General features: G+C 38.6%; 1 long non-coding RNA gene across 1 annotated transcript in view; it reads right to left on the bottom strand.

Moving 5' to 3' along the window:
- Positions 1 to 500: 500 nt before the first annotated feature.
- Positions 501 to 27,527, bottom strand: part of LOC133625712 (uncharacterized) — a 33,172-nt gene continuing 6,145 nt past the window's right edge. The window contains exons 2-6 of the long non-coding RNA XR_009819028.1: positions 16,815 to 16,999; positions 13,758 to 14,062; positions 10,202 to 10,277; positions 9,414 to 9,489; positions 501 to 643 (exon numbers count right to left, since the gene is read on the bottom strand). This is a non-coding gene — a long non-coding RNA (uncharacterized LOC133625712). The remainder of the gene's footprint in view (positions 644 to 9,413; positions 9,490 to 10,201; positions 10,278 to 13,757; positions 14,063 to 16,814; positions 17,000 to 27,527) is intronic.

The raw sequence follows: 27,527 nt of genomic DNA, 5'->3' as shown, positions 1-27,527 counted from the left end.
ACTGAATGCACTATGGAAAACTCAGTTCATGAGAGAAGCACAGCACAAAACAGATTCTTGTTATCTGAGTTGGAACTTTAAAATAGACCATGTTTTACAGTTCTGCCTGAATATTCTTTAGTTTTATTTCTTTTCTAAATTGATAAGCACTCCTGTTTTTATATTAGAAATAGAAAATGAGGAGGAGGATAAGAAAATAGCTGGAGATTGAAATGAAGTCTCAGAAAAGTAATTTGAAGAGAAAAAAAATCCTTCTCAATGTAAGTAATTTTTATCCTATATGAGATATGTTGTTCTGAGCAGCACCATTATCAAAAGTCCCACGAATTGTAGGGTTTCTGTAGATGATTTAGAAAAAAATTGCCCCAAATGTGGAAGCAATTATAAAGAAATTCATGACTCATTAGTAAGCATTCTTTGCTTTATTTGTGTTACAAGTGGACTGTAATTTCTGGATCTCTATCTGACGACATTTTTTATTGGGCACTTACCCTCCTTGACGAGTTTATAAAATTCTCTGCTTCATTAGTGGGACAACACCAGCAAATCTGATCATGCAAACATCATCTTTAATCCAGTAGAAAGCAGAGTCTGTTGGAGTCAATGGAATCGCTTCCATCTCTTCCAACAGACAGGAATAAACCTGCAAGGGTTAAATATATATATATATATATAACCATAACCACCAAGCTGAGGAAGGAATACGATGAATTTGCTCTGCAATTGAGATATTTTTAGGTTTTATTCTTTAGAAATCCTGTAAAGGTACGTCCCTCATGCACAGTTGTCAAAAATAGCATTTAGGCATTTAGACTTGAGTTGATTTAAACCAGTACAGAAGTATGCTCTAAATTTTACAGGGCAGCAAAAATGTGCAAAAATGGTGTCTTTGTGTTCAAGAGCTCCATATCACTTAGAAGAACTGTGGCGATAAATTAAACAAAAGAGAGTATTTCCATTAAAAATAGAAACAGTGTCCTGTTGAAAAAAGATGTTCTCTATCTTCTGAACTTAAAATATGGTTTAAAATTCAATCATTGGATCCTTAACAGGTGTAAATCATCACAGAAATGATGCTGTAGCACTTTACACGATATTACCAAATTGTCTTGCTGGTAATTAAGAACATCCTCTGTGGAATAAGGACCAATGACAGGAGAAAGTATAAGTAGGTACTGTCTCAGCACACATAAGTGGTAGACAGAAATATTCATGTGCATAATCTTACACCTTGCCTACATGATACCCAGTGGGCTAAAGTAACAGCAAACAGAATTATCTTGGAAAAGGCAATTCTCAACAGAAACTGAAAATCTTATGAATTGTCTGTAAGTTTCTCATAATTATACATGGTGAAGATGAAAATAAAGCTAACATGCATGGGCTTGGAAAATGTTTCTTTAAAATGTTTCTTTAAACTTTTTTTATTTCAAATCCAGACCATATTATACTCAAATGTTTTTCAAGACCAATTTGTCTGTATTTCATCCCAAGAAAATCAGTATCTCTGTCCCCATTTCTCTGTGTGGGTTTATTATGTTTATATTCTACAGCCCAGAGAAACAAATCTAGTTCCCATTACTTGGGAAGGTAACAAAGTCATTCTGATGAAACATGACAGACTTTTGCTCTGAATTCCTGATGCAAATTTCAGGGGAAAAGGACACTTCTTAATTCAATAGTCACTTCCATGAAGAGTCATATAAGTCACTCTGCCTGCTACAGCACAGTTCCTTTAACATACCAACATAATGAGTCTTTTCCAGAAACTTTTCTTTAAAAAACAAGTGCTTCCCTTCTTCGGTGTTAAAAGCGCATTTCTTCTGATTCTTGTGAAAAGTATTTTTAACATCTTCCTTAAGGAGATGTCTGTTTTGAGCAGCATAGTCTCAGGGTTGGGATCTCAGATGTTCCTGAAATGTGTTTTGACCTATATGTTCTGCTGATTGCTATCCCTAGTATGCTATGGGTTTTTCAGATCACTTGTTTTTTATTCAAATCAAGCCACTATGAGGATGTTAGGTCTAAATTCCATGTTAAAAGAATATCTAGCTGATGACCAGTTCCCTGTCTTTCTCAGTTGTGATATTAAGATCAATTTTGTTTGTGCTGTCCTAGAAAAACTTTAGAAACAGTCATAGAATCATAGAATCATAGAATGGTAGGGGTTGGAAGGGACCTTTAGAGATCATCTAGTCCAACCCCCCTGCAGAAGCAGGTTCTGCAGTCAAATGAGGGAGGAAAAGTATAGTGCATAGTGGTGAATCACACTTGGATGCATGTATTTCGAGTGTCCTATAAGTCCAGAATACCAGAAACACAAACTATGTCATAACCAGATGACATTAAAAGGTCAAATATTTACTGTACATCGAACCAAAAAAATAGTCTGCATAGAGTACTCTCAGGAATTCCTGTACGTAATGAAGGATACTCTGGATTAGCAGAAATCAAGAAAGAACTAGGTATATGTATATGATTAGTCTTCCATCTCGTGTAAAATGTAGAAGGCAGAAAATACAATGTATTAGAGGTCCCTGAGTAGGAACCATTATCCACGTATCAAGTGCGAACACATTATGATAAGGAGACTTTTTCCAAGGTATGAAATAAATCCATGAATACCAGGAAGTAGAAACATTTGAATGCTGCTCTTAAAACTCTCAAAACCAAATCTGGATGCTTCTGTCTAAGGCAGGCTCCAGCAGCATTGTCCCTCCAGGAGCTCTTGTAAGGCAATCTCCCGATTTCAGAATCTGCCCAGTTCAAGCAGACATTAGCATCTTTCTGAAGCTGTTTAATGTATTAGGCTTTTTTAACCTGTTGGTATCCCGACTTCCCTTGTATCATGTAACGTGGAGAAGTACAGTCTTTTTCCTTATTCATATAGAACATACAACTACCCACATGTGGAGACTAGCAAAATCCTGCCTATGGTAAAACAGCAAATATTTTGGATAAAGGGAAAATTATGTGACCTACCTACTAAATGAAAAGTACAGTTTTTTTATGTATGGTCTCCAGTGAATTCATCCCATTTTGTCCATATTGGAGCTTTGAAAATCTCCAGAGTTTTGTGTTTTGCAAAGCAGATGTGTAAATGGAGATCCTGGTGACCTCACCTCTGAGAATCAAGCCTTTGACATACATTACTCTCCTGCTGACAGCAAATAAGTGTGGCTCAGTTAGCATTTCACACCTGCAACTAATGTAGAAGTTGTAACGATATAAGTGAGCATTAGGAATAGAAGTGATGTTTTGGACATGAACCAGCTATATTTAACAGAAAAGGTGCAAATCCACATTATGACTCAGGACGTATATTAGCTACAGCTCTTCTTTAACCTGGAAAGAAAGAATTATATCCAAAAGAGCTTGCCTCAAAGAGTTTCTCTTTCCTCTGTCAGAAGTGATGATTAGGCTAAAATTTGCCATTGGTTTTATCTGTAGTTAGGGAATATATTATTTAGTTCATACATCTTCAGCTGATAGGCCATTTTTGGTTCAAGATCCTTATCTACTACAAATACGTCTTCACAATCAATAAAGCAATGAACTTGGAGAAGAGTCAAGGACCTTCCCAATGAGCCAACTTGGTAAATCCATGGAGGGATGACATCTCATGTCTTGGGAAGCCTGTGCCTCCCGATAGGTTCTTGGGGCCAGGAATTACAATAACTTTTGACCCACTATATACTTGTTGGTAACAGATGCTTTGCATTGCTCCTTGGGGCTTTTGGACTTCTATTGATGCTGCAGCATGTATTATCATACAATACTGATCACTGGTTAGGGCTCTTGTCACTAAAACAGATCTATCAACTGCAGAGCATTTGGATTTAGATATGTTTGTCTGCTACCCAATCTAGGAGGAACAAGTCTTTTTGGGTGGGTAGAAAGGTACCATCACCCTTTATGTCAGCTTGCTCTAGTCCCAGCAATTCATCTTAACTTGATGATTTTTTGAGATTTCTTTGTCAGCATCTAGCTGGTGCCTGCCAGCGTATAGTCTGATTCCTCATGGCTTTCTTCCTGTCTGAGAACTGTCACATTTGTCTCCTCCTGTCAAGCATATAGGATGGGAACAGATCACACTGGCACATCTCTCCTTCAAATGTCAGGGGATGCTGCCACCATCAAAATGGGCCCCTGGGCAGTTACGTGACATTCGGCCTGAGAAAGGAAACCGGTTTGTCACCTCATTGCTTAATGGTGTGATTTAAAGCCAGAGCTGAGGTTTACCTATGGGCACAAAAGATAAGATTACATTAGTAATACTATACTCATCATGTTCTGAAGATATTCCACTTTCCAACCTCAGAACGTGACACAATGTTAAAAATGTGGTGGGATTCTCAGTCACATGAGTACTAGTTTTTAGTTTCTCCTACCAAAGAAAACAGAACATCTTTCCCTACTCATCCTCCTGATTTCTGTTAGAAGATACAACAGCACCAAAGCAGATAAGAGCTGTCGTAATCCATGACCCACTGGCCTGAGAACACGTCATGTAGGAAAGATGTTCTTATTCAGAACACTGTAATCTTTAGATGAAGCATGTGTGAGTACTTCTGTGTAACATGATTTTATGCAAATACTCTACAAAATGTCTTTTGGATGTAGTTGAAAATAGTAGTGTATATGAGTCAAAGTAATCAGGTGCATTAAAACACGTAGGAAGGGCACAGAAGAGACAAGGGAAGGTATAGATAATGGGAGAGGGGGAAAAAAAGGAGAATAGATGTGGAGACAACTAGAAGGATGACAGATGTGGCAGGGTCAGGTAGAACATGCCCAAAGAGTTTATAAAGAGAGGGGGAAATGCTCTTCTGTACATTTAGTGTTTCCCCATAAAGATACTACGGTGCTTTTTCTACTCTTGATGCAAATGAAACACTGAAATTCTCCCATTTATTTTTCCCCCTGTGTAAGATGTCCTTTACACTGTGATGAGATCACTGGGGTATTAGTTCATTTTAATCTTTTCAGAAAGAATTCAGGAACTATGGTGAGGTCATGACTGTAGTAATGTCTAAAAGGACAGTTTTATGGAGGAAAGGAGAAATTTTCCTCTCATTTAGTAAAACTTTAAGAGAATGTGCAGCTCTCAAGTGTGTTGGACAAGTTAAGGTTTGCTTAATTTTGTCTTTTGCATATTTTTGCAAAAGACAGCGTACTTCATACTACTTTTTCCCTAAGTATTGCATAAATCCAACAGACAAAATACTTTGGTAGAGCAGTGCTCCATTTGAACAATCATCTAGAAGTATCTTTACCCATGATAACTCCTCAGTTATATAGTCAAGAGAAGGCTAAATAAAACAGACTTCTATGATGACCTGAATGTCCTCACATTAGATCTTCATTAGTATCATTCAGAGGGCAGATGCTTCTCAGAGAACATCCTGGTTCCCACCTCTTTGAAGGAGAAAAATCCTTTGGGCATCACTCAGGGCCACAGTATCACTGTTTAATGTGACATATTTGTGTCTCATTGATCACTGGAGCAACGTCAGGCATGAATTTGGACCGTGACATTTCAGGAAATGATGGTGACTCGGAAGTAATGAACTTTCACTGTTATTTTGGTTTTACCTCCCATCTTTTCCACTCTTTGTTTGTTAAGTGAAGTTGCAAGACCTAATGTCATAATTCTGAAAAGTCTCTGGATGGATTTAGTACTGGAAAGAAGTATGCAGACAGATGGAATCATATGCCTCGCTTTACCACAGCCAATATATTGTGTTTTAATGTGTTTTAATGAACTTTAAAATTACTCCCCACTGTGCTTGCTGCCTGGGTCAAAGGGGTTATTTTGAGTTTGCTGTCTTCCTGGATTCTTGAGATAATTCCCTCTGGATTTGTTGGGTCAACAACAAAGTGGTGATAACAAATACACTGCTGCTTTAATCCAGAGCTATACTTTCTCCCTCTTTGCAATGTGGATTTGTGCATACTAACAGTTGCACTGCTCCTAGTTTAGCAACTTTAGAGGGTTAGTGACATCCAGTATAAAAGCTGTTCCCTTTTCATATCTAGGGACCAAATGTCCTGGACAATCTGTGTGACACAGCAGATTCCACAGGTTTAGCTTTGCTCAAAGAGTTTGAGAGTTTTAGTTACCTGGAGAGGATTGGGAGATTCATGGGGTTCATTGATAGTGATAGGAAACTGTGCACTCTAAATGTCATTGCAAGTAGAGAAGAGCCCACCTCTACATACTACTACTACTACTCTATATCACTATTTTAAAAGATTAATTAATAATGTTTAGTGGTCTGGATTTATAAGTATGAATTGTCAGGGATTCCAGCAGGCATAGGGAGGTGGGGAAATGGGTTAACATTGCATTGTTTAAAATTATAGGGATTTAAATTGCTTAAAACAAGAAGTAGATAGGGTTTCCAAGCCAGATTTGAGACATTTGTTCTCTTATTTGTACTAAAATTTCAGCTTGAGCTCACATTGTCATTCTACCCAGACTGTTTCTCAGACAAGCTAATTTGTCTACCTGTGTTCCATTTTAGGCCTTGGTTTTAATTTGAGGATGATTCCTGCTAATACCAAAGACTGGATAGGACATCCATTAAAAGTCTACACAGCAATTGAAATGGAAAATTCCAAAAGAAACCCTATTAGAGTTTTTCTCCATCAAATCAACATTACAGACTTCTTATGCATTTCTTAATTAGACATTGATATTAACTGGACTGTTGCATGATTTAAATCTAGCTCTTAATCTCAGCTATTCTATGCTGCTGTAGTTTTTATGACATCCAACTAGCGACTGCTTTATGCATTAATCTATCTGGAAAACCACCTTCACTTTTTTTTTCTGTCTTTTTTTAGAAGAATAAAGGCCCCAAGAAGGAAATGAAAGCTTTTGGGTTCAGCCATTAGTAATTTTCTGCTTAGTATTTGAAAAATTGCTTATTTTAATTGCTTCATAGAAGAAAAAGATATCAAAGCTAACGTTCTTTCTCTCCAAACTTTGTAATTATTTCTCTCAGACTCTTATTTGAAATGCCTTGAAAGGATTTTCATTGAAATGTAGATTTCTTCTCTTTCAAAAGTACTTTTGTTCCCTTGTGCTTCTTTCCCTTTTTTACTAGTGACTTCCTCTCTAGATTTAGAGCAAAATACATTGACTTCAGTCTCTGGACACTGTAGCATGTGTCACACAGATGTCCCTTAAGTGTCATCTTTAAAACTAACCTTCCCATGGCCCAGAGACTGTGCTGACAATCAGTCATAGGTCTTAGGCAGCTTGGTATCCTTGGGCTTCCTCTGCATACTGTGAAGAAGAGTCATAGGTTTATAGGGTTTTGCTGTATCAGTCATACTCATGCTAAACATTGCCATGTGATTTGCTTATTAATGTCCCTGCCAAAATCTAGGGACCTTAATGGAAAAGTTTTACAAATGGTAGTGAGAACCTCAGTGAACTGAAGTTTAAGGCTTGTGATAAAGTCTAGGGACAGGTAATCATTGCACAGCTTCGGGTTCTGTTTCCAGTAGTAAAAATCCTGAATACCCTAATCCAGGAAGGAATTTGCTAACCAAACCATGCAGTTAGTTCTGCATTCTATTTAAACTTCAGTAGCATAAAGCTTCAAGATCGTGTTGACCTCATCAGTAATCCTTGATACCAAAACAGCAATAGTAGCAAGAAGTTCTTTATTTCACCTGCACATGTTATTTACTAATAGATTATGATCTGGTCAAAATGATCTATACATTCATTACATCTAGAGTGGGCTTTCATAACTCACAGTATCTAAGAAGGAGGTAAAACTCACATTTGTTTATAGTGCAGCAATTCTGCTCAGGAAAAAAAGGTGCAAAGAAAATACTGTCCTAAGCACCTTGTGATCTGCTCCAAGTCCCGGGTGATTTCTCATGCCAGCTCAAAAACTTCTTTAAAAGCTTCAGAAGAGAGGGGACCTGGCTGCCTCAGAGACTCCTCCAAATGTAGCTATTCTCTCTGCAAATAAGTGGCCCCACAAGCCTACTGCAGTAGTAGCTAAGGTTATCTCATAGGGGGAATCTTCACAGTGGAACAAAACATTTTGAGAAGAAGATTGAAATGAAAGTAAAGCAGTCTCAGTATCAGATTTTACATTTTGCAATAACACAAAAGGAAGAAAGAGAACAAGAAAATGAGTTAGAGGAAGATGGAGAGAGAGATGGTCTATTAAGCAAAGCTACTTTTTTACTCTCTGAATTTACAGTCCTGATAGACATCTTTATTCAAAATTACTGATTTTTTATATTCAGATACTACAGTTTTCAATACTAGGTCCTAGATTTGTCTGGACAGATTATCCTCTTATTCCCACAATGAAACTTAATTATCCTTTTTATGTTTTCAGATACTTTCAGTCATTTATTGAACTGTTTCTGGAGACAGAGAGCAGCTGATGGGTCAGTTCAGTAAAGCAAGTACTGTGCATCTCTATTGGACACACATTTTGTAAGGTAGAAGCCCTGTGGCCCCAGGTATCCTTAGAAAGATTTTAAGCACCAGTACATGTAATTTGCTCAGATCTACTTTTGCTGAGTGTTTTTTTTTTACTAGCCAGAGACTCATCATTTTCTCAGCACCTTTCTGTGTATTACTTGCAATCATCTAAATGTAACTCCCTTGGAATCTGTAGATGGATATTTGAATGATTCATCTCTGAGATATGAATAACACTTCCTGAAATCCAGGATGGAAATGACTACGTGGTTTAAAACACACCTTCTTGTATCAATGCTGTTGCAGCAGGAAGGAATGCATCTGAGTAATTAAAAATTCAAATGGCTAAATACATTGGTTCAAAGCAGCAGTGGAAGCACAGAGGATCATATAGGTATTGAGCAGTTGCTACACTTCAGGATCCTTTATTGGTTTCATTTGTAAAGAAACCTGTAACACACAGTATCCTTTACCACTATTTTGTGTCTGAGCAAAACTAACAAAGAGTGGTCAACACACAAAGATTGCATAAGATAATGCAAGACTTGCAAGTAGTAAAGAGAAAATTGTTAGTATCTATTCAGTCTTTGAGAGTTGTTTTTCAGTTATTATTGTTGTAAAAGTCTCTGTTGTTCAAATAAGAGTTACAACACATTAAAACAGAAATAGGCTTGAGGAAAATCATCCAATTCATCAGAAAGTAGAGGGGTGGCACGACTGAGGTGTGTTACAGAATCCTTCATGAATGAAATGCTAAATCCCAAAGGACTGACCTGGTAAAATAGTTTCAATATGTAAGTAGAGCAGGTGTTGCTGTGGCACACAGGTATGCTTTATTGGATTGAACAAGTAGTGGTAAAATGCAGTTTCACAACTAGGCTGAGATTAGCAACAGGCTTTGTACAGATTTTATACATTGTACAAAACCTAAATTAACCAAAAATCCACTTACCCTGGAAGAGTATTCATATTCCAGTCACATCTCTGCATGAAAGTTGCTTCTTCCAAGTCCAACTTGTGACCTCAGCCTGAAAGCAGGGAACAGGATGGCACAATGTCACCGAGACCACACAGTCTGTCACACCAAAACAAGAGATAAAAACGGCACTGCAGAATAAAACACACATTTCTCTGTCACACCCAACCTACATTTTTTCCTAATGAGTTTATGACTCTGAAAAATTTCCTAGTCTGAGAGAATAGATAATCTATTTTCTATAAATTCAATAAATAGTGCTTCAAAGGACATGGCATCTATTAAACTCATTATTTCAGTGATTCAAAATAAATGAGGAGGGAAAGATGTCTAAAGCAACAAGCAGCGGGATTCCAGCATAAACAGTGCCAGACTGAGTCTCCATTTTTGCTGCTGATGAGCTCTGCCATCTTAGACCAGTAACTTTAACCTTCAGCCTGGGTGCATTTGTCTGCCCCCATAAAGCAGATAGTTAGCATCTTTTATAGGGCTTTTACAGTTAAGGGTACTGTACAATCTGAACGGTACAAGGCAATAAACTAGGTCCTGATCTCATCTCTGCCCTGGCTCTGTGTGACTGGAAAATGAGTGATAAAAAATAATAATAAGCTCTGAATAATTATGTATTGTCTTTATAGTGAAGCAGGGCTTGAGCATTGTGAGCTCTCCACCGGGAGAAGTCCCATTTAAAAAATCTCCCTGGCATAAAAATGAATCGTATTCTGTCACATGAATGGCCTGCATTTACTATTCTTTCCACTTACCTTCTAGTTGTTCATTTTCTGAGCTGGTTTGTGCCTGCTCCCTGGATGTCAGCAGGAACTGGGTAAGAAGAACTTGCTGGAAACAGAGTATTAAATAAACAAACACACAAAGAACTGCTGACTTGGCAGATGCACTATTACAACCATGATGCAAAACTATCAAACAACAAATGCAACTTCTGAACGATTCACAATTCACATCACAAACTGCAAGGGAGAAAAATTAAAGAAGGTTTTGATCAACACTAGTGAATTTGGAGTAACACTGTATTTTGAGATCATTAGAAACTCAAGGTGGGTCCCGGCTGACTTCTTGATCTGTCTGAGCAGCAGATATTCTCTTTCTTGTAACCATTGCAGCATTAAACACCACGTCGATCATCCTTAAAAAGGGCAGCACTTGGACTACCCCAACAGCGAGGACCATTCCACTATAGCCAAGAAAATCCATCAGCATCTCAGATCTGGGATATTGAAATTGTTTGGGAAATTCAGGAGAACACTTCTCTCCTTCCAAGGTCCCAGTCACTCTAAATGTGATAACAGGGCTGTTTGTTTCGTCTGGGAGACAGGGAGGGTGCATGATGCCTAGATTTTGAAGCTATTAGGACAGGTAGCAGTTCACACATGCTGCGTTGGGCTTGTCTCTGATATGGGACATCTCTCAGGGAGACGGAGCAAAACAGAACAGGGCAGAGGCAGAAACACCAGAAGTAACCTAATGGATGTTTTGATGGAAAGAAGAGGAGACTAATTGCTGCTGATCAGGAATTGTCCTGGAGCAACTATTTTGATGCTGAAGCAGTGAGTGTGGCTTTAAGACATCTTCCCTAAGGAAGCATTTGCAATTGAAACTGTGTACTCTTTTTCCTAACTCTCCAATTCCCATGGGCCAGCAGTTGCCATGCTAAATGAAATGCTGCCTTAGGGAGACAGGCTGGCCCCAGGGATTGGTAATGCAATATAGTGCCTTTCATCTCTCACCCATGAACCCAAGTCAAACAGAGTTTGGTAAATGGCCAATAACCCTTACCATCTCAGGGGCTGTTTGGTGACCTGTGTGAAATGAGGAAGGTCATCTCTGTGTCTGTTTACTAGAAGACAAGTGTCAAATTTACCATAAAAAGGGACAAAGTTACCACCCATTATCACCCAATTTAACATTCTGAAGCCAAGAGAATGTACCCGGAACACTCAGCCATCTTCTTACTAAAGGATGAGGGACCCAGTTCATCAGGGCTTAAAGAGCATTAAGGAGGACAGTTGCATTGTAGCAAACCAGACTGTGTCTCCTGCAGAAAAGAAGTCCAAGTCTGAATACACAAAATGGCATGGGAGAGATGGAAAAATGGTTCTATTCTTAGTTGTAGTGTGCACTAAAGCATGGCCATGGAGTTACAGAAAACTGCAGACTTTTGCAAATCTGCATTTAGGTTCTTAAATAAACACAGGCAACCTGCAGTAGGGACACAGCATCCAGTACTGATAGAGTTAATGTGTTGGGAAATCCTTCACTGGAAGGCTCTGATCCCTCACCCATCAAGAATACTGTTCTGGTTACCAAAATAGCTGCATTTGAAAGGGTTGAAGGCCAGAAGCTTACTGTGGTACCCATTCTTGCCCCATGCACTGCTCATTTTAAGGTCAGACCTTTAGCATCAGGAACCTGTTAGAAGAAAGAAGAATCACTTTAAAAGTTGTCGCCACTCTGGAGGCTACCCTGGAAGGTCTGAGAGGGGAAAGGGAAGGGCAAGGGCAGATAAACACTTGGCCATGTGAAAAATCATATGCCCCTAGATTTCAAGAGATCTCAACAACCTCTGAAATCCACCCAAAAGTCCAGCCAGCTTGTTCTTACTTCTGGTATTTCCAGTCATCACTCTCATTCTGTAGCTCTTCTATGCCATAGCAATGATAACATTGTCATTGTCAACTGTATGTTACCATTTAATCCCTACTATCTTCATTAATTGCATTAAATTGGTATACCTGTGGTAATTAAACTGAAGACGACAGAGGCAGGTTTTTACTTATTCTTTTCTGTAGATCATTTCCCAGGGCTACACAGGTTGCACGAAAATAACAATACAGACACACCACATCGTATTTCAGCTCAGTTAATAAAGCTATTTTACTCATACAGTGCTCTATGATATTTTTTTTCTGTTGCACATCTCAGTATAGGCTTAATTATCGTGCTGCATGGCAGTTCCCCTTGTTTGCTTGCTTCCCTTTTTTTTTTCATTTGTATTATTTGCAAGTCATAATCATGTTTTCCTGTCATCCCCGAGCAATGTGCATGCGTGCGTACAGGCAAATGCCAAGACTGGGAAGGAAATTTGATGCGTGTCCATGAATTGGAGTTTTCAAACTTTGGCTGAAGATTAGTACGTGTAAACATAGCTCTGCCCCCTTCATCTTGGATAATTGGTCACAAATGCTACTTGACACTTCTCAAATCAAACACTTTACATACTTCTGAGCATAGCTGAACTTTTTTGGCAGGAATTAATTTGCTTTGCAACTCAGCCACTCATTCCTGGCCCGATCCCTACTCCAGTGATTTCAGTGCAATGTTCTGCCAGTGCAAGAAGCACAGAGGCAGGACCAGATCTGTTTGCTGGTGTTGACGAGCCTGGCTTTGTTGATTCCCTCAGAAATACAATTATTTCAGCTAATGTTTTGTACTCTGCCAGCCTTGATTAACAGGGGGATTTTTACCTTCATGTCTCTCTCTCTCTGTTCCAATTACTGTACAAGCTACATTGCACCAAGGGACATCTCAGGAAAATGAAGAAGTCAATGTAGCATCACCAGAAAATGCAACTTCTGACACACAAGGACCCTTCCACAGTGGCATCAGCTTTATGGAGATGGCTACAGTCACCATCTGCCCCCAAAAGAGATTGTCTCCATTTTCTCCTATCTCTCCTGCAAACAACACGTGCTCCAGCACAGAAAGGGAATCAGTTTCTGAAGTGCTGATGAAGTTTGAAATGGCCACAGAATTTCATGCTATTCAACAGCTGCCTGTTTGTTCTGACACTGCTGTGTGCATGGCTCACCATGCACCAGTACTGCAAGAGCTGGTGAGACCTTATGCTCACTTAGAAGGGCTGCCAGGTCTCAGGGAGCATTACTGTACCTGTTCCAGGAAGGGCTGGGGCAAGAACATATTCCGTAAAGGTTTTCACTAAGAATATTATCTTTCATCTAGTGATTTATTTCCGTCCAACCTCTGGACTAAATGGCAGTTTAGCAGCATATCCATGTACATCTAAGAGTGATCAGTGGAAAATATCATTCACCCTTTATTCACTGGGATGTTGATAAGTCGCAGCATATTAAAAATGTTTGTTAGTTTGTTCTTTTCAACTATCAAGAAAGACGTGTGCTAGCATGCCATCCTCATGCTGGTTGCTTCATCCAGAAAATGGAGGGAAAATGATGAAACAATGTCAGTTCTAGAAGAGGGCAAAATTTTCCATGAGTTATTTTAGTATTATCATCTCATTCATCACTAACATTATATCTGTAAATTAGATTGAGCTCCTACCTGCAGAAGCAAGGGATGAAAATTTGTGTTGAGGTTCGGGTTTAGACTGTGAGAGCTGCAAATACCTGGTCATACACTCATCTTGCCTTGGTTCTTAGTACTTCATATAGCTCAAAGCACTGATGAGAAGGAGTCTGGACAGGAACAGTCCATATGGTGTTTCTCTGGCCTCTAGTAGCTTGTGCCTTGACAGAGAACTGAATCACTACCCAACAACAGGAACCAGTTGCATCAACCATCTCCCTGTGTGAGAGATGATGTCTTCTCCCCACACTTTCCAATCGCAGTCTTGTGGTGGTTCATCCCTAGAAAAGAAGGGTAGCCTGTGTTACAAGAGATAAGACAGAATCACTGTGGAGAGGCAAATGCCATTATTACTCCTGAATTTGCAACTGAAAAATGCAAGAGAAGACATTACGTGCCAGTATACCTTTGTTTTTTCATAGATTCTTACGTTAAATTAAACAAATGGAGATGTATCTTGCTGCTTCTTGTTTAACTCTAATACTGGAACAATTATAGGAGTTGTCGGTATGATATTTATAGGTGAACAAGGCACCAATTGGCAAAGAGATGCAACATAGCTCTCAAGCTTGAAATAAGGAGGAGGCTTGGTTTCCATTGCTATTATATATCACTATATAAATGTAGCTTTCAGGTCCTAGACATTTTAAAATAATAGGTCTAGTATTAGAATAGAAGAGTATCAGAAAATGTGAATTACAGGTTACAAGCTTCTAGAATTTGCAGTAAAAGAACTATTATCATAATTATACCTATAGAGTACTCATTTATGTTGTTATTAGGGGAAAAGAATAGTAGAATTAGGATGTATGGAAAGAAAATCTTGCAGAAGAGGAGCCAAGTAACTTATCTGGGACAAAGACTCACATTGGTTACTCAATGCACTTCTGTCTTCAGTACATGAGCTCACCATGTGTGGACATGCAATGGGAAACCACTATAGGTCACTGATTTCTGGTAAAATGGGAACAAACCACAGCCCACAGAAAGGTCTGATCTCACACACAAACCCCCAGATTGGCAGCTGGATGACTTTTTGTACCATTGAACATCTCCATAGTCTTAACTAGGTGAAACTGGAAATTGCCCAAATGACTCTGTGAGCTCCAGAGACAAAAATCTATCCCCATTGCCAAAAAGATCAAATCCAGACTCTTGAACGTTTCAAAAGTCAAGAAAATAATTTAGAAATACAAACATGTTGTTTTCTTTTTTTCAGGAGAAAGACCTATGTCCATTTTGACTCATTTTGTGGTTGGGGCTAAGTGGCTATTATTAGTACCCAATACGTGCTGTTGTAAATCCACTGTGTTTACTCCTGGATGTCATCACCAAAAGTAAGCACACTGTTCCTTCACTGGCTAAAGAGTTACTTGCTTTATACCTGGTGTCATCAACAAATTCAGGCTGGCAATGACATCCTACTTGTCTAAGCTAATGTACAGCTTTGCATTCCCTTTGTTTTAATTCCCATTCGAACTTATGGCTTTGTGTTAATGTCTACCACTAACCAACATTACAGATGAAGTGAATGAAAGCGATGGATGAACACACAGCTTGCATGTAGATAATTAAAAGTCCAACTGAGTAGATCACATTATTTATCATATCATCATAATGTTTGTATTTGAAAAACATCTAAACAATATTATTTCTTCTGTAACTCTATCTCTTTAGTGCTCTGACACCAGAGACAAATTGTGGTTTGTATTTTGGTAGAAATTTGTTTTCTAAAAATTGTTGGAACCACTTGGAGTTTCAATTCTTGCTGTAATAAGTTAGTAAGTTGTCCCTATTCAAGAAAGCTCTTGTAGCAGGAGTTAAACTCCTTGTTTGGCAATGAGACATAAAAAAAAGGATGATATTTAGTTATGACAATTCAAACTCATCTGGTTTCTGCAAGTGCAGACTGTATTGATCTACAGTACTAATATAGAAAAGGTGGAATTAAAAAATTGGTTTATTTAGAAACTTACTTATTCCTAAAAATGTCTATTCAGCTCATTTTTAAATTTGATTTCTTATCCCAGGTGAATTACACTGTGTTTCTGAATCTCAAGAGCTGCCTTTGCCTGATAACAGCTGATCCAAATACCCGCACAGTTCAGACATTTTGACTCTAAGATTTTTGCTTGTTGCTTTATTGGACAACGTTGTTTGCAAAAGAGAGATTAAGAGCACCAGAGACAGAATTACAGACGATGGCTAATGCATTAGACTTAGTACTGGTATAGGACCATAGTCTGTGAGATCAGTGGAAACGAAACCAGATTGGAGGCAGAATCAATGTCTAGCTCTAAAAAAAAAGGGTAAGGAAAATCTGTGCCAGTGTTTCAGCATGAAAAATGAACTTAGGCAAGTTGAAGATAATCACGATTATTTAATATTACACAGCTTTACAACTCAATACTCTGTGGACAAAAGATCAGAAGGCTGCTGAGCCCAAAGTTTTGAATTTTTGGGTCAATATGCTTCTCATGTCTTCAGCATTTAGTTTAATTTAGGAGGAAACAGTTCTGAGCAAAGATAAGATCTCAAACAAAATTGACATGGGCTCAAAACATGGCCTAACATAACAATTTAATCTATCCTGTGCTTCCCCTGAAAAAAGACTTAATAATTGTGGTATGATTTCACCTGCTGCTTCTAACATTTGTTCATTCTTTCTTTCCTGAGCAAATTTGGATTATCAGATGGTGAACAGCTTTGTTCATGGCAGACAAACTTGAATTCATTTAGGGTTAATAACAATGGGTTCAATCCTGGATTCAATGACAATCTTAATGAATGGAAGACAAATATTTGTTGTGTTAAAGAGAAATAATTAATTCTTAATTTTCCTGGGTATGAGATGATTATAGTACATATCACAAAATGTTTTTCCTATGTATTCAGCCTTGGGCATACTAACTGCAGAAACATACCCCAAGCTCTGGCATTGTAAATACAGACTATACAAAAATCTGAAGTTTCACAATGAATTATTTGGTGTGAGGGGGAAAAAAAAAAGATAAAAAGGTGTCTCTTACTCACAGTATTATCTCAGGCCCTTTTGGTGATCTGATGCTGGGGAGTAAGGAGAGAGAAAGGTCCACGTTGCTGTGATCCATCAGCAGTCGTAGGTTGAGGCAGGACTACACAGATGGAGGAATCCAGGCTGGATCTGAATTTTGGACCAATCCTCACCATTAGCTTAGACATGGGTACCTTCCAAATTCCTGTGGGAAATTCCACATTCTTTACTACTTTCCCCATCTCTTGGGAAGCAACCAAAGCACACACCACCACCACCATAGCCTGGCCAGTGAGAAGCTGCCTGAGCTGCCCAGTTGGGCTGCACTGCCCCAAACTGAGTACCCACTGACTTGGGTAAAAATTAGCAGACTTCAGTAAAACTACCCTGCAGGCAATTTTACCCTGGAAAAACATTGCCATGTTGCTAGAGTTTAGGACAACAAATTAGAGCTTTTCATATGCACTGGAAGCTTTTTTTTCTTTCTTTCTCCCCCCAGCCCCCCAGTAACATCCAGTTGCTTAATTCCATTTGAAATCACCCAGGGTAGGCACCTAAATACCTAAATAATCTTGTCCTTCATGCCTGTCAACATCTTGAGGCACCTAACCACCTTTAGAGATGTGGTGTGAAAGCTTGTGAACGATGCAATCGAGGAGGGAAACAAAAGACAAGTATCCCTATTTGCTGCCCAAGAATCCACAAAGAATGCTGCTTCAGCTCTGCTCTGATTTCTAATTAGATTATGAGTGATGTAGGACTCTGAAGCCAAGCTGGAGTTTGTGCTAGTACTTTGCATGTATGAATGACAAAGGGACACCACTTTCATATTGATTTAACCAAGCCAGTGGAAGAATGTTTAAACACCAAGTGCTCGATGCCCCAGTTTGCCAGAGCACCTGGAAATATCAAATTAATTCCAGGTGTTCTGCCATTAAGACAGGCTTGCTGCTTTTACAGCCACACACACAAATGTGGCTCCCAGTTCCACAAATAAAAACTGAGTGGTTTCTGCTCCGAATGCCTCGATAACTCTGACATATTGCAAGTTCTGGAAAGAATTTTAATCTACATAGTTTTTTTAAATGGGGAGGGGAGTGAGGGGGGAGGGATTTTAAATATGCTGCATACAATTTGTGATGGTCATCTCTAAAATGCAGCTCCATTATCCTTTTCCATTTGGAATGAATGAGGCTAATTAATTTCAGGCCATACTTGATGAGGTCAGCACCATACGAAGGGTGCGTGCTAGACATTGCTAATCTCTTTCAGCTGAGAGTGATGAATTAAAGATGAAGCATTCCTTTGCAGGCCTAATTTAGAATGTATATCAAAAACCTACAGCAAATAATACTATACCCTACAACAAAGGAAAACTTGTTCTCTCAGGCTCCCATGTAGGGTTGATTTTAAAGGCATTTTCATTTCACTTTGGAATTCCAGCTGTGGATGGGTGAAACAGTTCAGAAAATTCAAGCTTTCTCTCTTTCTATTGCTTTTATGGACAAAAGTAGGCAAAGGGAGGGGGGGGAGCTAAGGGGAGGGAGAAACTAGTCAGTGTTTGATCCCGTATATACTGTGATTCTGACTGTATGCTCAACATTTAGGAAAGCTGCCAGGGTCTTATGCTCCCCAAGCACCTGTGACGTGACATCCTCCCCACAGTGTGCACTGAAATTTTACTGTTGGGGTTTTTCTCAAGTCTGAATGGAAAGCTATCAAGTGTCCCATTTTGCTCAACATCAACTCGAGGATGTTATACTGGATGTTGGAGGCTTTTTCCTCAGCAAGCAGGACGGGTCAGTCAGTTCTACTGGGTCACCCAACAAGGACACAAGAGCTTCCAAACCAACACAAAGCTGTATTTGCAGGGGAAAACACCTTCCTACACAAATAGTTCCCATCACGCCTAGGAGAGCAGGTAGCAAAATTTAACAGAAAGTCATGCGAAAGCAACCGCACCAAGTCTGGAAGCTGTACAAATTGCTACGGGGCTCTCAAATTTGCTGGACCTGGGGCTCAGCCAAGTTTTGTTACCTTTCCCTTAGGCAAAAGTCCATAGGGGTTTCCCCTGAGTGAGGGATTGCAAGATTTGGCCCCACGGACAGCAAGAAATTAACCTTAATTGTTGTTTCCGTAAAACAGAGAGTATGAAATCCTAATCCAGCCTTGGAAGAAAGCTGAAAACAATAGACCACCAGCTTCCCCACCACTTTGCTTTTTAATACCTGGCAGTTTCTTGAAATTCTTGACAGGTTGCTGCAGCAAGTCAAAGTTCCCAACTGGTGGCCATAAGCGGCTGCCGTCTTTGTATCCCAGTAGTCCTCATTAGAACAAAGCTGCTTCGAATTAAATCCAATCTACATGCCGAATCAATCTTTCAGCCCTTTGATTGCTTCTGAAAATATTTATATTTCTTAATAATGCACATTTTGTCCCACAGCCTGTGATTAAACCCAGACAAAGTCCGGAGAAGCTTGAAGTATATGTGGAAGGAGTTATTTTGGACAGGAAAAGAAAGATAAAGAACACAGGTTTTTCCTATTGTGAAACCATTAGAGTGTATAAATCTAGCAATTGCAGTTGTATAAGCATCAGAATGGAGTTGTAATAAATACAGATTGGAGTATTATAGTAACCAAATGGAGTTTATGGATTATGTTCACTAGTTCATATTTCTCAGCTACCAGAATCTAACTAGCATTGTGCTGCACTCAGCTCTATTAATATTCCCTATTGATATTCTCTTTATATGTTTGTGGTGGAAAAAGAAAAGTTAGGAATCAACTGCTGCTCTGTGTAAAACAAACATGTTTAAAGAATCATGCCCTCCAAAGAAAAAAAATAAACAAGAGGATGCTGTAAAGAGACTGTGTGAGAAGGGCACACAGGCTGTGGCTGGCTGAAATCGGCTCTCTTCTGCTTAAAGTTAATAACTTCCATCTGAGTGAGAATCTGTCCCTAATGCAGGGCCTTTGCTGGGTGAAAATTGTGATGTAACTATGAAGACAATAACTGCTACTATTCCTTACCCTGGTAAATTGTTAAGGTGGCAAATAATAAGCTTTAGCTGGAAATGAGAAATACACAAAGGCTTTGAAGCTGTGCTTTGTGGTAAGTAACAAATTATTCTCTCCTTAAAAAGTAACATATATCACAGGTAAGATATGTGGAGCTGAAGACACATTCCTTGGCTGAGAAGTAGCCCAGATGGGGCCTGATCCTCCAGAGCAGGAATTTACCTTTGATTAAGAAGGTAGCTGTGGCTGAGGACACAGATCAGATAAAGGCACTGTACTTGTCTCCCTCCCTAAACGTAAATGACTGCCCTTGTCTATAATAAAAGGCAAAAAATTGACTTTGGAAAACACACCATGAAAAGTCTCCATGGATAAAGTAGTACAATGACTGAATGAGAGGGAAAGAAATCCTAGAAACTAAAAATACACAATGTTTATTTAGTATCATTGGCATCAGCAGCATTCACATGGTAAATGCAGTTAATATACCTTAGCAGTGGACTAGTAAATGCCTGTGGTAGTTTTGTTTGTGACAGTTTTCTCGTTTATACAGGAGAGAAGGAAATAGTTTAAATATTATTCATTGATTCTTTCATTACATATTTCATGATATTAAGCTGTAATTTCCTAAATATGGGGGGGGAAGTATTATTGTACATGTAACCTGAGTCTTGACAGCACTTTTGCATTAACATATGATTTGAATGCTCAGTCTTTAAGGTAGGAAGAAGGGGGTTTTATCATTACCAAAAATGAGGGGAGAGGAGTAATGAAAAACAAAAAAAAAAACCTTCACAAATAGGGTTGGATCCAAAATCTAATGACATGCATGAAAATCCATTTCGGATCAGATCCCCCAGAAGAATGTTACATTGTATGACCAGTATTTTCTGAATATCTTCTTTTGTTTGACAACACTGTTTTCATGCTAAACTTGGAGTTTGTTTCCAAACAGAAGCTTTTACTATAGAAACTTTAAATCATATCCCTTCATGAACACACACATACCATAGAGGATATTGTCTTATTAAAGAGTTTAAGCCTAAAGGTGTATGCCTATTTTTAAAAGAAATTTTCTGATTGTAGATAACTGCTCAATTTGATTTAGTGTCCAATGATAGTGATGGGGTTGATAACTGAGCATTCATCGGTAATTCATCTTGTGCTAGTAGAAATTTACAGCAAAGCAGTGCTTTCCCAACACTGACAAGTCCTATTAATCTTCTTCAGACACATTTCAATAGGTGTCTCCATCTGTGCCCAACATCTAAACACTCTGGCATCACTAGGGACTTGGAGACACCTTCATTTCAGGTTACACTAGTGAAAATGTGATACTAGATTGTACTCTATTTTTAACCTAATTCTCCCTTTTCATTCAATTAGCCTTTCTTGCCTGCATTTTTCTACTCCTGTGTAACATCCTTTTCCCAGGAAGAGCTTAAAAATAAGATTTAGTTATTTAAAGAGACAGAATCTGCCAGGGCAAGAGCAACCAAGAGCTTAATACATAAAAGCAGGATAACAAAGCTCACACAGACAGCGCAGAGACCGAATCACCACCCACAAAACATGCCCTGTATAGCATGCCCATAGCATGCCCCTCCTGATGCACCTCTTGCAAGAATCATTCAGTTAGGACAGATCTGAAACTAAACACCTCACCTCCAGGTTCCCAAATTTTAAAACTGCAGGGTATTTGAGGGTTGAAGTCCAGCAGTACCAAAGCACCTCTGTTTGTTCAGGCTGTATGTGGATCGCCACCATACAACCCCACTTTGCGTTACCTATACGGCTAATGCATGAACAAACACAGCACAGTCAAATTACAACAATAATATTTATGAATGGATTATGTTCCGACTTCCTTGTTTATTACTAAAAGCAAGTAAATTGCAAAGCACATGGAAGAGGTGAGGTGCAAATGCAGGCAGATTTCCACCCAGAACCAAATGATTTTTCACTTTGAAGCTGTGATGGGTTTGTTAACAGACACAGAACAGCCTTAAAGCTCATTCAAAAATGTGTGCTTGAGTTCTCGTTTGCCTCCTTACTCTATTTATGTTTGCCTTTCAAAGAAGAGCAGATGCACACCAATTGTGTTTAAGTGGCTCCTACTTGCTCTGAACTTTCTTCTGAAAAGAGGAAACTCAAAACTCAGAAGAGCTCCACAACTCGCAGGCAGTTTCAAACTTTGTTTCTGGCTTTATGAAGTTCTCTTACGAGTCATATTGTAGATCTCAATGACCTTATTGTAGGTGGCAAGTTTAAATGTGCCATATTAATAACTTGTTATCCAAGACAAATTAAGTCCTTATGTGTCAAAAGCACTCTGCTCTGGATTACCTACAAGACAAGTATTTATTGAATAAACGTTGGATCCAATTTCATTTTAATGTGACTGACTGTATGCTTCAGCCCTTTAGAATGAGATAAAAACACTCAAACCTATAACTGTGTGGCAACATTACACCTCACTTGTCTATTTCTATTATTGTCTTTTTAATGTGAGGTATCAAAAGTATTTAGGTCTTGTACACATATTATTATTATTATTATTATTATTATTATTATTATTATTATTATTATTATTATTATTTGTAAGGAGGGAGATAGAAAAAAAGATTGGCATCCAGCCTAAAGAGAAATCATTGAAACAAATTAATCCTATGCCATTTAAATTGACATGGTAATCCATCATCAGCAAAGGGAAACTCTGAAAGCAATCTAGAATCTGCAGTGTTCTTTCACTGGCCCTCAGGCACAAAGACAGATAGTAAAAGAGGAAGAGGGAAAAAAAAGAAATCTGAAAAGTTAGCAGCACCCTAGAAAAAGAAGGGCTAGGGAGGGTAATTTTCTTTTTTCCCTTCCTTTTCACTTTTTTGTGCCAGTTCAGAAAGAAATGCTGATTAACCTTCAGCCGTTGCCTGATAACATTTGCTTCTGTATGTCACATCATCTTCAGCTGCTGAGATATGAGTAATTTCAAACAGTGTAGAGACCCAATCCTATATAAACTCCACCACTGAAAACTCTGCCAAACATCAACTTGGGCATTTCTGCTTACAGAGGGCCTTTTATTAGCCTAAACTTGATCGTTCCAAATGGACAATAAATTCTATCTTCACGGCCCTGGAGGAAAGAGCTGTATTATCCTTGGGAGTTTAATAGCCAGGATTTTCATAGAGTTTGCATGAAAAAACTGAAGGGGGGGAGTATTTGGATTTGGGGTTTGAGGGGTTTTTTATCTATTCCCTGCTTTCTCAGCAGGGCAGGCCACTATAACGGATGTTTCCCAAGGGTTTTTCTCAATCTGGTTTTAAATATCTGAAGTGATGACACTTTGTGCACCTTTAAAATTTTATTATACTTATGGTCAGAAGAAAACATAAACCTCTTGGGCCTTGAAAGCCCATTGCAATACAGCCATTATCCCTATAATGTCAACAGAGCTACAAAATTCTCAGAAATAAACCTTTTAAGAACAGCTTTCTCTGCCTCGTGTTTTCTTTTAAGGTCAGTGGTGCATCACTTTTTGGAAAACGTTTCCCCTCTCTGGCCAGGTTTAGCTATCTGAAATGGAACATATATTTCTAAATGAATAGGTTTAATTTTAGACACTGAAAAAATAAATAGAAGAAGAGAGCTATGGAAGGAATAATATCTTTCAGTTAGAAACAGACGTAGGAGAAAGAAAAAGTCAGAACTTTAGTGCCAGGGGCAAAGGGGTGAAAGGCTGGCTAATATGAACCATATCCAACATCTGCCCTATTTTAATTTAGCAGGGATAAAGTTTCTTCTTTTTTATTATTAAGAAAACTTTATGTGGCAGAGAAACCCATGAGCTACATTATCAAAACTGTTTTATTGTCACACTGAAACTTAGAACTATTAAGAATTGGCAGGGCAAGGAGATAAAAACTCCACTTCTCTCTCCTTTTATTCTCTGTGACAAGCCTGGGCTCGGGTCCTGCTGTCTGGGATGTCCTTTTCATGTCTTTATGAAGTATTGCACTTGTAGCTGTAACATAAAGGGAAGGTTAATTGTTCAGGATGAGTCCAAATGATTGATTCTCCAGGTAATAAATAAATAAATAAATAGCCCCTGAAGATTTAAAACTAAATATTTCTGCTAAGACACTCACAGTAGTAGCCCTCTGAGATGAGCAACGGTGATGGTATACAACAAGTGTAACAAAGGGCTGCAATGGGGAGCTGTATGAGAAACAGCCCAAATTACCAGGCTGGAACATGATCTCCCTCCATCTAAAAGTTTTCCAGCTCAATTGTGCAAATTCTACTATAACAAAGTCTACTGAAACACATGTGAGTAGCTGTAGGAGTAAAAGACCAAATTGGATTCTGACAAAAGCAGGTTGAATACCTTTGGATAATCTGAAGTTAGAATTTGATTGAAAGCATAACATTCCTTTAAGCATCAATATGCTTAGGATCCAAAATATGGTTATTTTATTACCAGTTAATATGTAGATCAAAGCAAAACACTGTAGCTGGAAGGGACATTCTCTCTAGAAATAAAGTTCCATGTAATTATTTCCTATTAAAAACTAAAACTGGTCTTAGAATCAAAAAATAGTGCTTCCTTACACGTGATATAATTCAGGCTTGTCAAGAGAGAGCAGACGTGACATTTTTCACTGTTTGCTTTAATTTTTTCCTTTTACCTTTAACCCTTTGAATGTGAAAAATTCTCATCCAATTTACCCCAGTGAAACACAAGGGATTGTTTTGGATAATATTGACTGATTTCTTCTAAACAGAAGTTAGAATTTACTGTAGACTCACGCTGTATTAAATAGTCTCTAAACACGAGGAGGTAAAAATATAAAGAAAATGATATGGCGGCTGATAGACAGCTGAAACTTAAACCTTAAATTGTAAACAAGTGTTTTACTCTTGGGTAAAACAGCTCATCTTCATTCAATTTGGGACATGGAGTTTAAAATATGCACTCAAAATATTTCCAAGAAAGCTACAACCTTTCGGAGGAGAGAGATAAGAATGTGTTTTAATTACGAGGTTATAAATATGCAATCCTTTTTTTTTATCACCCCCTAATGTGGTACATAACATTGTTCAGATGCAGTTATATATCTATCTCTCTGTCTCTATTCCTGTCCAGGGTTTTGCTTCAGTTTTGGGGGTTTAATTTTATTTTTTTCCTGATAGTTCCATCTCTATTTATGTCATCTCTGAGGCAGGCCCTGAACAAAAAGAATCTATCTTTCTGCATTTATAAACTACCACAGAGTAAACAGCGAATGGCTCCTTTTACAACTGATGAGTTGGTATTATAAGTAGCAATATGAAATATTTAGATACATTATTTCAAGCTTTCCAACTGCTTCTGATTCTCCTAATTATTTTTTTATCTGTCACTCAGAAATGTAAAAAAACCCACAACTTTAAAGAGTTCATTAGGACTGCAGAAAGGAAGAAGAGTCGGATATAAGGCAGCAATTATAATTTGTTTTTAACTTTTCTATTTTTTTGCTGACTCCTCGGCTATCTTGTTTAGTAGAAGGATGGCTACAATCTAATTCTATATTAAAAGCTTCTTAAATAGGGAAGGAGCTGAGACATTCAGTTGGGATATTGTTTGCTAGCTCAATTAGTATCTGAAGAATTTGAAAGTACAATAAATGTATCTGAAGATCATATCTAAACATACTTACCAAAAAGTACCCACCTCTCCCAACAGTTCACATATTTCTGCCTTCTGACTGGGAGAGAACAAAAAAAAAAAAACCCAAACCCACACCAAATAAAGCAGTTTGGATGTACAGGTTAAGATTGGTGCATGGCAAGGTTTGTGTGAAATACAAAGAAACCTGTATTTCACTCAACAATTTCATTGCTTAAGCATATAGTTTAGAAGCATCTTTTCCTTAAACATGTGGTTCAATAGCATGTTCTTCAAAGGCACAATTCAATGTGTTAAAAGATTTAAGAACAAAGAATGTGCTGCAAAATGCAAATTCTTACAGTGTTATACTGTGTATGCAATTATGTGTGTAGGCAGATAGATGTAATTTGAGAGTTATTAACTTTCAACATCAATGATGTACCCTGAATCAATACAATGTAACTACCTATTAAAATATAAACCAGGTGTGTTACCAGGCAAATACAGTCTGAGAAGCTTTTCTAGATTTTTTTTCCTTTAAAGATTACAGCTTTACTATGGACAAGAAGCTCAAGAGATGGCTGCTAGCCCTAAAAAATGGTGATTGCTTTGCTTTTTTTGCCATATCTGATGTTTCTAGAATGTTTCATTTCCTCCACGTTTGGGGAAAAAAAAACAAAACTAAACAATAAAACAACAACAACAAAAAAACCCCCACACATGTAGTTTTTTTAAAAAAGAAAGAAAATAACTCAAAAGTGTTGTAAAAGGAATTAATTGTCTCAAAAATGCCCGTACATTTATGGACATCTCGATATATGGGAAAGAAAAAAGTTCCATTTCCATTTTCCCTTTTGCTCGAGGGAGGGGTAAAAAGGAGTAAAAATCATTTAGAGCCTTTCCCCCACTGCCACCCCCGGTCGAATCGACCCCTCTTGTAAACCCCTTTCTTCTGCCCTCTCTCCCTCCCCCAGACTCTCAGCCTAGCACAGTTAACCTTGGAGCAGCGCTGGGGAAGGAAGGGTTAATGAAACCAAGCTCTTTACGACCTCCAGGGTCAGACTCTTCCTATCTGCAATCTAAGGAATTAGGTAAGGAGGTTATAAGATTATAGTGAAAGGAGTTATAGGCCCTCGTAGCCTCACACCTGAACATATTGGGCTAATCCACTGGGATCCTTAAAAATCGCTTCAGCTATGGAAAACTGGTAATTAGGCTGAGTCTATCCCGAGGTTTCCTGTTGCATTAGTGATCCAGCCGCGCTGCCTGCACTCTATAGGCTCCCATGAAATGTGCTTAATGTGCCTATATATATAATTTTTTTCCCTTCTTTGCAACTAAAACCAGCATCAGCCACTGATTTCGGGGAAAAAAAAAGTAAAGTTTGGGTCAAATTCAGCCCGAGAGATGCACAAAAATCCTGTGTCGCCCCTCTCTCCCCGGTCGCTAGCCCGGGGTGCCCAGCAGCCTATTTGCAGCTGTTTCTAACTTCAGTGTTTGTTTACAGTAGCAAAATTAGCACTTGGAGGAGAAGTGAAAAGCTGTTTTCACATCAGTTTTACTCCTCGGTTCCTAGCTTTTAGATGTCTTTCTTCCCTTCCAGCAATCACCAGCATTTAAAGCGCGGCTTAAACTTTCGCTCTTTTGACTTAGTTTTCTGCAGTCGCATCCTATTTTCTGCTAGAGAAAAACACACCGAGAAGAGGAAGCGTTTGAACGCGGCCCAAACATCAGTGATTCGAGGAAGAGAAAAAGAAGAAAAGAAAGTCAAGAATAAAAAGCCTTGAGCATCCCTAAAGAACTTATTTTAAGGTCGCCTGGCAGAGCCCTGCCCTGCTCCCAGTTTTCTGCCCTTTGGCACTCAGACATTCGCTTGTCTCTAGCAAAGTTTTCTTCCATCCACCCAGACACCCCAGGGCTGTACCTGAGCCACGGCTGAACTGCTCCCTCCGACCGAAAAAATCCCCCAACAGCAACTCCCCAACTTCAACACTTAAAGCACGGGCTGGTTTTAGCCATTTTGTCATTTGCAGAAATGCTGAATGTTTTTGTGTGTGTGTCATTTG

This window comes from Colius striatus, chromosome 7 (genome assembly GCF_028858725.1).
Source record: "Colius striatus isolate bColStr4 chromosome 7, bColStr4.1.hap1, whole genome shotgun sequence".
In the NCBI taxonomy this organism is placed as follows: domain Eukaryota; kingdom Metazoa; phylum Chordata; class Aves; order Coliiformes; family Coliidae; genus Colius; species Colius striatus.
This window is presented reverse-complemented; position numbering and strand designations above follow the sequence as displayed.